Source organism: Petaurus breviceps, unplaced genomic scaffold (assembly GCF_028583685.1).
Source record: "Petaurus breviceps papuanus isolate PSGF00001 unplaced genomic scaffold, PetGlider_PUasm1.0 90579, whole genome shotgun sequence".
Classification (NCBI taxonomy): Eukaryota; Metazoa; Chordata; class Mammalia; order Diprotodontia; family Petauridae; genus Petaurus; species Petaurus breviceps.
The window spans coordinates 1,675,935-1,685,811 of NW_027187278.1; the positions used below are offsets into that span (position 1 = coordinate 1,675,935).

Sequence of the window (9,877 nt, forward strand, 5' to 3'; positions counted from 1 at the left end):
AGTGGATGCCATTAGGGGGCTGCATTAATTAATAGATTAGAGCCTACAATTATAACAATTTGCGTATAAATGAATGCTTGAAAACAATTTCTTCTGAGTAATTTAAATAAGTAAATCTTTCCCTAAATGTTTACACTATTTATTTACCTAACAAAATCCCTTAAATTTATGTAAAATTTATTTTTTTTATGTTTAAGTTTTCAACATTCACTTCCATGAGATTTCAAGTTCAATTTTTCTTCCCATCTCTTTCTTCCCCCTCCCCAAGACAGCATGCAACCTGATATAGGCTCTACATATACATTCATATTAAACCTATTTTCGCATTGGTCATGTAAAGAAGAATTAGGATCAATGGGAGGAACCATGAGAAAGAAACAAAAAAAGAGAGAGAACAGATAATATATTTCAATCTGGATTCAGACTAAATAGTTCTTTTTCTAAATGTGGATAGCATTTTCCATCATAAGTCTTTTGGAGTTGTCTTAGATCTTTGCATTACTAAGAAGAGATGTCTTTCAAAGTTAGTCATCACACAATGTGACTGTTACTGTGTTCAATGTTCTCCTGCTTCTGTTCCCCTAACTCAGCATCAGTTCATATATGTCTTTCCAGGTTTTTCTGAAGATTGCCTGCTCATCATTTCTTATAGCACAATAGTATTCCATTACATTCATATATCACAAATTGTTCAGCCATGCCCCAGTTGATGGGCATCCCCTCAATTTCCAATTCTTTGACACCACAAAAAAGCTGCTATAAATATTTTTTTGTACATGTGAATCCTTTTCCATTTTTATGATCTCTTTGGGATACATAGAAGTAGAATTACTGGGCATGCACAGTTTTATAGCCCTTTGACCATAGTTCCAAATTGCCTTCCAGAATGGTTGAATTATTTCACAACTCCACCAACAATGCATTAGTATTCCAATTTTCTCACATCTCCAATATTTATCATTTTTCCTGTTTTGTCATGTTAGTCAATCTGGTAGGCATAATGTGGTACCTCAGAGTTGTTTTGATTTGCTTTTCTCTAATAGTGATTTAGAGAATTTTTATATGATTATAGATAGCTTTAATTTCTCCATCTGAAAACTGCCTGCTCATATCCTTTGACCATTTATCAATGGGGGAATGAATTGTATTCTTAAAAATTCAACTCAGTTTTTTGTACATTTTAGAAATGAGGCCTTATCAGAAATACTGGTTGTAAAAATTCCTAGTTTTCTGCTTCCTTCCTAATCTTAATTGCATTGGCTTTGTGCAAAAACTTTTCCATTTTTTATAATCAAAATTATCCCTTTTGCATTTCATAATGTTCTTTATCTCTTGTTTGGTCATACATTTTTCCATTCTTCATAAATCTGACAGGTAAACTATTATTTTCTTTTACTCTCCCAGTTTGCTTATAGTATCAGCCTTTATACCTGAATCTTGTACTCATTCTGACTTTCTTTGCATATATGGTGTAAGATGTTGGGCTATGCCTAGTTTCTGTCATACTATTTTCCAGTTTTCCCAGAAGTTTTTGTCAAAGAGTGAGTTCTTATCCCAGGAGCTGGAGTCTTTGGATTTATCAAACAGTAGATTACTATAGTTTTTGACTACTGTTTCTTGTGTACCTAACCCATTCTACTGATCCAACAATCTATTCCTGAGCCAGTACCAAGTAGTTTTGATAATTGCTACTTTATGATGCAATTTAATACCTGGTATGACAGGTAGAATCCCAAATATTTTACATATCATATATTATAATACATGATATTATACATAATGTCTACAGTAATATTAAATTAAGTTTTTCTTCCTATCTCTTGTTTTTTTTTTAGTACTATATAGAAATGCTAGTGATTTATGTTGGTTTCTTTTATATCCTCCAACTTTGCTGAAGTTGTTTATTATTTCATGTAGTTCATTATTCCCTAGGATTCTCTTAGTATATCATCATATCCTCAGCAAAGAGTGATAGCTTTGTTTCTTCACTGCCTATTCTAACTCCTTCAATTACTTTTTCTTCTCTTATTGCTAAAGGTAATGCTTCTAGTACCATATTGAATAACTGTGGCTATAATAGATATCCTTATTTCAACCCCTATCAGGTTGGAAATGCTTCTAGTTTATCGCCATTATATATAATGTTTACTGATAGTTTTAGGTGTATGCAACTTGTCATTTTAAGGAAAACTCCATTTATTCCTATGCTAGGAATGAGTGTTGTATGTTCTCAAAAACTTTTTCTGCTTCTATTGAGAAAATTACATAGTTTATGCCAGTTTTATTGTTGATATGGTCAATCATGCTGATAATTTTTCTAATATTGAACCAGTCTTGTTTTCCTGGTTTTAATCCTAACTGGTAGTCTTATATTATTCTCATATTTAGTTGCTGTAATATTTTTGCTAACATTTTATTTTAAATTTTTTATTTAAAATTTAAATAATTCATTAGGGAAATTGGTCTATAATTTTCTTTGTTTTGGCTCTTTGGGTTAGGCATCAGTACCATATTTGTATCATAAAAAGAATTTGGTAGGACTTCTATGTTGTCATTCTTTTGATTTTGTTTGACTGATTCTTGAGGTCTCATAGAGTCATTAGCTGCAACTTGTCTAATTGTAATGTTTAATGAATTGTTTTCTTCTTTAGCTTTATTTTTTTGGCTTTTTGAAGGGCAGTTGGGGTTAAGTGACTTGCCCAAGGTCACAAGACTAGTTTTTGTGTTAAGTGTTTGAGGCCAGATTTGAACTCAGGTGTTCCTGATTCCAGGGCTGGTACTCTATTCACTGCACCACCTAGCTGCCCCCTCAGTTAGCTTTTGTAACTCCTTTATCATTTGGCCAATTCTGTTCTTTATGTAGTTGTTTTCTTCAGTGTCCTTTTAATTCTATTTTGTCAATTGTATTTTCAAAGGAATTGTTCAATTTTTTCTTCTACCACTCTTCTTTGACATTTAAAATCCTTCTTGAGCCCTTCCAAAAAAGGTTTTTTGGGTTTTAGACCAGTTCATATTCCCCTTTGTGGTTTCAGATGTGGGTATATTGACAATGTGGTCCTCTGCTGAATTTGTGTTTTGATCTTCCCTGTCACAATAATAATTATTTATGGTCATTGTTTTTCTTTGTGGTTCATAGTGTTTGCCTATTTCTTGGCTTTTAAAGTTGATCTCTTCTTCTGGGACATGGGGGCACTGTTCCATGCTTCTTATGATATGGGCAAGGGATCTGATTACTGACTTTGTATGCTATGGCCTCATATGCTGGCAGTTGGAGACTGTAGGGGTCTAGAAGCTTACCTGGTGCTAAACTGGAGCTGGTAGTGGTGACTGGTGGGTGCCAAGGCCAGGTGGGATTTTTTCTACATTTCCTTGAGGTTATGCTGAAGTTCACAGGGTGGGGTGTGGGAATAGGGGTGACCTGATTGCTGGGGGTCACCTCCTCAGCTGGGGCTGTCCTAGAGCATGGTTCAGTTCATCCGTTTATTTTTTTGGGTGGTGCCATCACGTCATTGCAATGGCAAGATTGTTGTCTCAAGCAGCAACAACAACTCCATCTTCCTGTATGACTGTCAGGAGGGCAAACCAAAGAAAACACTGTACAGTAAGAAGTGTGAACTGGATTTAATCAGATATACACATGCAGCAAACACTGCTGTGTATAGTTCTAACAAAATTGATGATACAATTTGCTTCCTGTCCTTGCATGAAAACAGATTAATCCAGTACTTCCCCAAACACAAGAAGAGGGTGGTAGCCTTGTCCATGTCACCAACAGATGACACTTTCATCTCTGGGTACCTGGATAAAACCATCCAACTTCTGTGATCTTCAGACTCCTAACTGCCAGGGTCTAAGGCATCTTCAACGAAAAGCTCTTTGTTCTTTTGTCCCAGAAGGGTTAATTTTTGCTGCTGGTGTCAATTCTGAAATGGTTAAACTTTATGATCTTTGCATGTTTGATAAGGGACCATTGGCTACCTTCAAAATTCAGTACAATAGGAACTGTGAATGAACAGGCTTAAAGTTCAGCAACAATGGCAAGTTCCTCCTTTTATTTACCAATGGCCATTTCATTTGCCTGATTGATGCATGTAAGGGAGTAGTAATGCATACATAACTTTACATCCACATCTTTTGTCTGCATATACTCCTTCTAATGGCTCTTATAATAATAAAATTGTTAAGGGTTACAAATATTCACCATATACCAAGATAAGGTCAACATGGGTACATGATTTACACATAAAGCATTATAACATAAGGAAATAAATGAGAGCATAGAATAATGTATCTATGAGATTTATAGATAAAGGAAGAATTTAGGATAAAATATGGATAGTATTACAAATTATAAAATATATAATTTTGATTATATATATTTAAAAGTTTTTGCACAAAGCCAATGCAACCAAAATTATAAGGAAAGCATAAACCTGAGGGGAAATTTTGTAGCAAGTATCACTGATAAAGGGATTATTTCTCAAATATATTGAGAAATGGGTCAAATTTCTAAAAAATACAAGTCTTTCTTGTATTTGATGAACAGTCAAAGGATATGAACAGCCACTTTTTGGACAAAGATATCAAATCTTTAGTCATATGTAAAATCATTATTGAGAAGAGAAATGCAAATGAAAATAATTTTGAAGTACCACCTCACACCTATCAGATTGCAAAAAGAAAGAAGAAGAAGAAGAAGAAGAAGAAGAAGAAGAAGAAGAAGAAGAAGAAGAAGAAGAAGAAGAAGAAGAAGAAGAAGAAGGAGGAGGAGGAGGAGGAGGAGGAGGAGGAGGAGGAAGGAAGAAAGAAAGAAAGAAAGAAAGAAAGAAAGAAAGAAAGAAAGAAAGAAAGAAAGAGAAGGAAGGAAAAAGGAAAGGAAGAAGGAAGGAAGGAAGGAAGAAAGAAGGAAAGGAAGAAGGAAAGAAAGTAAGAAGGAAGGAAAGAAAGAGAGAAAGAAGGAAGGAAGGAAGGAAGGAAGGAAGGAAGGAAGGAAGGAAGGAGAATGCCAAATTGTTGGTATGTGATTTGTTCCATTGAATAAAGACAGAATTTTTAGTGGGTGGAGAGATGGAAAGAATGTCTCCAATTAAGTTCAGGTTAATTTATTCTGCAAACACTTGCTTAGCACATGCTGAGTCAGAGGAACTATGATAGGCACTGGGTCATTGTTTTAAACTTGGGGAATGAATTGATAGAGACAATAAAAGGTGAGATGAGATCAAGAAACAGCAAATACTTCAGTCTATCTGGGATGAAGGATACATGAATGGGAATAATAAGATTAAAATATTTGGCACAAGTCTTGAGTAGTCAAATAGCCTGCTAGACTGTTTAGTGCAATAGGAAGCAAAATTCTAAGTTTTCTAGCAAACAATTTATTTCCCCAATTATTCAAGTTCCCTCAGACTCTGGATTTAGCTTAATTCATTCTTAAGTAGATGATAAAAAAAAATGTATTTACTTACACATGTAAAAATTTTAAAAACAATTTTACTAACTTTAAAATAAATAAATGTTAGTTTTTCTGCACAAATTATTTCTTTTTACTCAAAACAGTGTGTATTTGAGTGTAGGTATCAGTCAATAAACATTTATTAAGCATTTACTATGTGCCAGGCAGTGTGTCAAGTGCTGTGTTTCCATGTGATAACTATGTGACCAATTTAGTGATAAGTTATGTTATATCATTGTGAATGCTGTACTTTGGTTTCTGTGAATGTTTTACTTTCATTTACTGCTGAATAAATAGAGAGTTCACTATACTGTGTTATCAGAACCTTAGAGCAGTCCTCTGGAAAGCTGCTCCTGCTTGGCTTTACACATACCTTTAGAGAAAGAAGGTTATTCAATACAAACCTCTTCATCTTATGTATAGAGAAACTGAGGACCAGAGAGGTAAAAAAAAACTTGTCCAAGGTCACACATATTATTTATTAACAGTATATCAGTCATGACATGAACATAGGACCTTCAATTCCAATCCAGAACTCTTTTCACTGCTCTATAACTATATAATATGTATAAACAGATCGGACAATTTTGAATAATTCTGTAATTGATAGAAGTGCAATCAGTTTAGTGAAGCCTTAGGTAAGGAAGAGATATCTCAGTTATTCATACAATCTATAAATCTCATTTATGCAGGTGGGTACTTGTTTTTTTTTGGTTCAGAACAACCTTCTTTCACCCCTGTGCAATTTTTATTAGCTGCCTTCATTTTAAAAGAGTGCAAAACTTTTTTTAAACTTAACAAACATTTATTTTGTCTCCATAACACTTCCCCGAATTAGCAAAAGGAAAGGAAAAAGGAAACAAAAATCTTGTATCAAATAGTTATGGTCAAGCAAAATAAATTTCTATAGTAGCCATCTCTCCACTATCCAACACACACACGCACACACACACATATTCTCCTTGTTCTGTTCAGGTCCCTCTGTATCAGATTTTATAAATCTTCCTGAATTCTCGGACACTGTCCCATTCTTCATTTCTTACAGCAGAATTTGAACCATTACATTAATTTATCATAATTTTTTTCAGTCATTTTCTAGATGATGGACACATCTTAGTTTCCAGTTCTGTACCACTACAAAAGAATTGCTAGAAAATATTTTGTACATAAGATGGATTTCTCTTCTCTTTATCTGCTTGTCATGTGTGCCTAGTAGTGGATCTCTGGGTCAAAAAGTATGCATAATTGAAGACAAATAGTTCTTGTTTTCCTGAGATTTCTCTAATACTCATCATTTTACTTTTTAAGTCATCTTTGACTAATCAGATAGGTCTTAGTTGGAACTTTAGAATTATTTTTTTCTCTCAGTTTTAATATATGTATGTGTATATATATATATATATATATATATATATATATATATATATATATATTACAAGCATTTACAGATTACTCCTACTAGGTGAGAGTTTTTATGTAACTAAGTAAAGTAGTTAAGTAAAATTGATAATGCAATGATCTTATCTGAAATCCACATAACATTTGCTATCAGTAAAACCCTAAAACCTTTCTATTAAAAACAATATAAATAGATTCTTTTCACTACCACCCTGTATTCTATTGGAAAAATAAAATGAGAAAAAGGAAATGAATATGAATAGTTTAGCAAAACAGATTCCTCCAATGGTTGTATAGGCATTGATATATATCTCACCATAAATCACCTTTGTGATGGATAGCATATTTCATCATCAGTCCTCTGGAATCATGAATGGTCATTTTAGTAACTATAGCTTACAACCTTTAAAGTTATTTGTTTTTTAAGGTTTCTGAATATATTCTTCTCCTGTTTCTTCTATCATTCTTTAATGGTTTATAAAAGTCCTCAAGATAGTTTAGTTAAAACAATATTGATACTCAGCACCATATCCAGAAATAACTGGCCATGTAACCTTGAACAAGTTACTTAATCCCGATTGCTTTAAAAAAAAAAACAATACTGAGGTGAGGATAAAGTATTCTATTTCTGCACACTTCACTCTGCATCAGTTCATGTTGATCTTTTCATTTTTTTAAATCAACAATTTCCTCATTTCTTAGAGCTCAATTATATTTTATCACATTCACTCATCATAACAATCAAATATTCTTCAGAGATGTCTTTTGTGATATTTAGTTTCTCAATTTATTTGTTTTATCTTATTCTATAAATTAGCATTTCAAACATTATATTATATAATAGTGGTAATAATAGACATCCTTATTTTACCTCTATTATCAGAAAGGAATTCTGCCTATTCCCATTGCATTTAATACAGGCCCTTCATTTTAGCTGGATACTACTTAGCTTTGAAAGATTTATTTATTCCTATGTTTTCTAGCTTCATTAATTTATTTGCTTGTTTACAGAAATGGGTATTGAATTTATTAAAAGCTGTTTTCTTCTGTATCTACGTATATAATCTTATGATTTCTGTTGTTCCTGGTATTAATTCTCTAATACTTAGTGAATTCTGTATTACTGGTATAAATTCAGTCTCATCATATTATATAATTTTTTACAGAATGATTTTTCTATTTTGCTAATATTTAATTAATAATTTTTATCAACATTCATTAGGGGAATTGGTTAATAATTTTATCTCTTTTAGGGCTCCCCTTGATTTAGGTATTTGCAATAAAGAATAAATTTGGCAGAATCCCTTCTTGTTCTATTTTTAGCAAACAATCTCTAAAATTGTAATTAATAATGATTGATAGAATTTTCTTTTATATCCATCTGGTATTAGCACCTCCACTTCAAGAGTTCATTCAAGGCTTATGAAATTCGTTTTTCTTCTGAAATTAGATCATTTAAAATTTCTATTTCTTATTCTATTGATCTGAATGGTTTATGTTTACATACGTGTGTGTGTGTGTTTCTTCATTCACTCACTTGATACAAGTTTCCAGGTTGACACAGTTAGCAAAATAGATTCTAATAATTAAGTTTATTATTTTACTTCTTATGAATTCCTTTTGGGTACTGTATTTTTGTTTTTTTCCTTTACGATAATAACCCATGCTTTATCTAGTTTATTTTTTAACAGCTTCTAGGTTTTAAATATATATATATTTCAATGTATTTGCTTTTAATTTTTTTCATCAACAAACATCTCATTTTCAGAATTTCTATTTTTTATTAGTTTTAACTTGTTAGTTTCTTGGATTTGAAGTTTTGTTTATTTGTAGTCACAACTGATATTTCTTACTTTTGTTAATGAAAGTGATTAATTTCCCCTTCCATGAAGTCTGTTTTGTTGGTATATGTCATTGTTGACATTATCTTTAATGAAACTATATGTTTCTATGATTTGTTCTTTTATCCAACCATTCTTTAGGATTAAGTTATTTAGTCCTTAATTAATTTTAATCACTTCATCAAGCTTTTACTGGATATACTTTTTTGTAGTGTGGTCAGCAAGCCATACATTTATTATTTTTGGTTTTCTCTTTTGGATTGTGAATTTTTATTTCCTAATACATGGTTTGATCACATGAAATATTTCTATTCCTATTTGATAATTGCCTGAGAGTTATATTTCCCTCCCCTCCCCTAAAATTCTATTCAATACTTAGCTTTATTTATTTTGGTTCATTTTTGTATTACTTTTGTCAATATGAAAGAGTTAAACTGAAGTCCCACAATATCACAGTTTTATTATTTCTGATACTGAATTACAAAGCTTCTGTAAATCCTTTGGTGCATTATGCCTTTTATTGCATATATGTTTAAATATTAATGTCAATTGTCTATACTACCTCTCACAAATTGCCATTTCCATGTTTATCTCTTTTAATCAAATATATTAATGCTGTTCTCTTTTCTGAGATCAAGATTTCTCCTCCTGCTTTTTTTTCTTTATAAATTTAGGTTAAATTAGTATATTTTACCCTCTTTTCATTTTCTGTGATTATTTTTACAGGTGCTCCAAAAGTGCAAGTACTTATTTTTTTTTTAATTACACTATAATTTATGGAGCACCATGTATTTCAGGGAGGTTTATTTTTTTTTATTTTTGGCTTTTTGGTAGGCCAATTGGGGTTAAGAGACTTGCCCAAGGTCACACAGCTAGCTTTTGTCTTAAGTGTCTGAGGCCAGATTTGAACTCAGGTCCTCCTGACTCCAAGGCCTGTGCTCTATTCACTGAGCCACCTAGCTGTTCTGAGTGTTTATATTTTTAAACACTATATTGCTGCATTCTGCTTTCTAATCAAGTCTACTGTCCTCTATCATTTAATGAGTGAGTTAATCCCAGTCACATTCATAGTTAGTTTGGTTACTTGTATACTTAATTATATCCTGTACACTTTCTATCCCATCCCCTTCTTTTTGCAAAGGAAAGACAAGGATAGTGAGAGGAGAGTGTGCTCAGCAAAAATGTT

The 9,877-nt window shown here is 32.2% G+C and overlaps 1 pseudogene; it reads left to right on the forward strand.

Moving 5' to 3' along the window:
• The first annotated feature begins 1,074 nt into the window (after positions 1–1,074).
• LOC138142418 (WD repeat-containing protein 82 pseudogene) lies at positions 1,075–4,117 on the forward strand (annotated as a pseudogene).
• Positions 4,118–9,877: the final 5,760 nt, after the last annotated feature.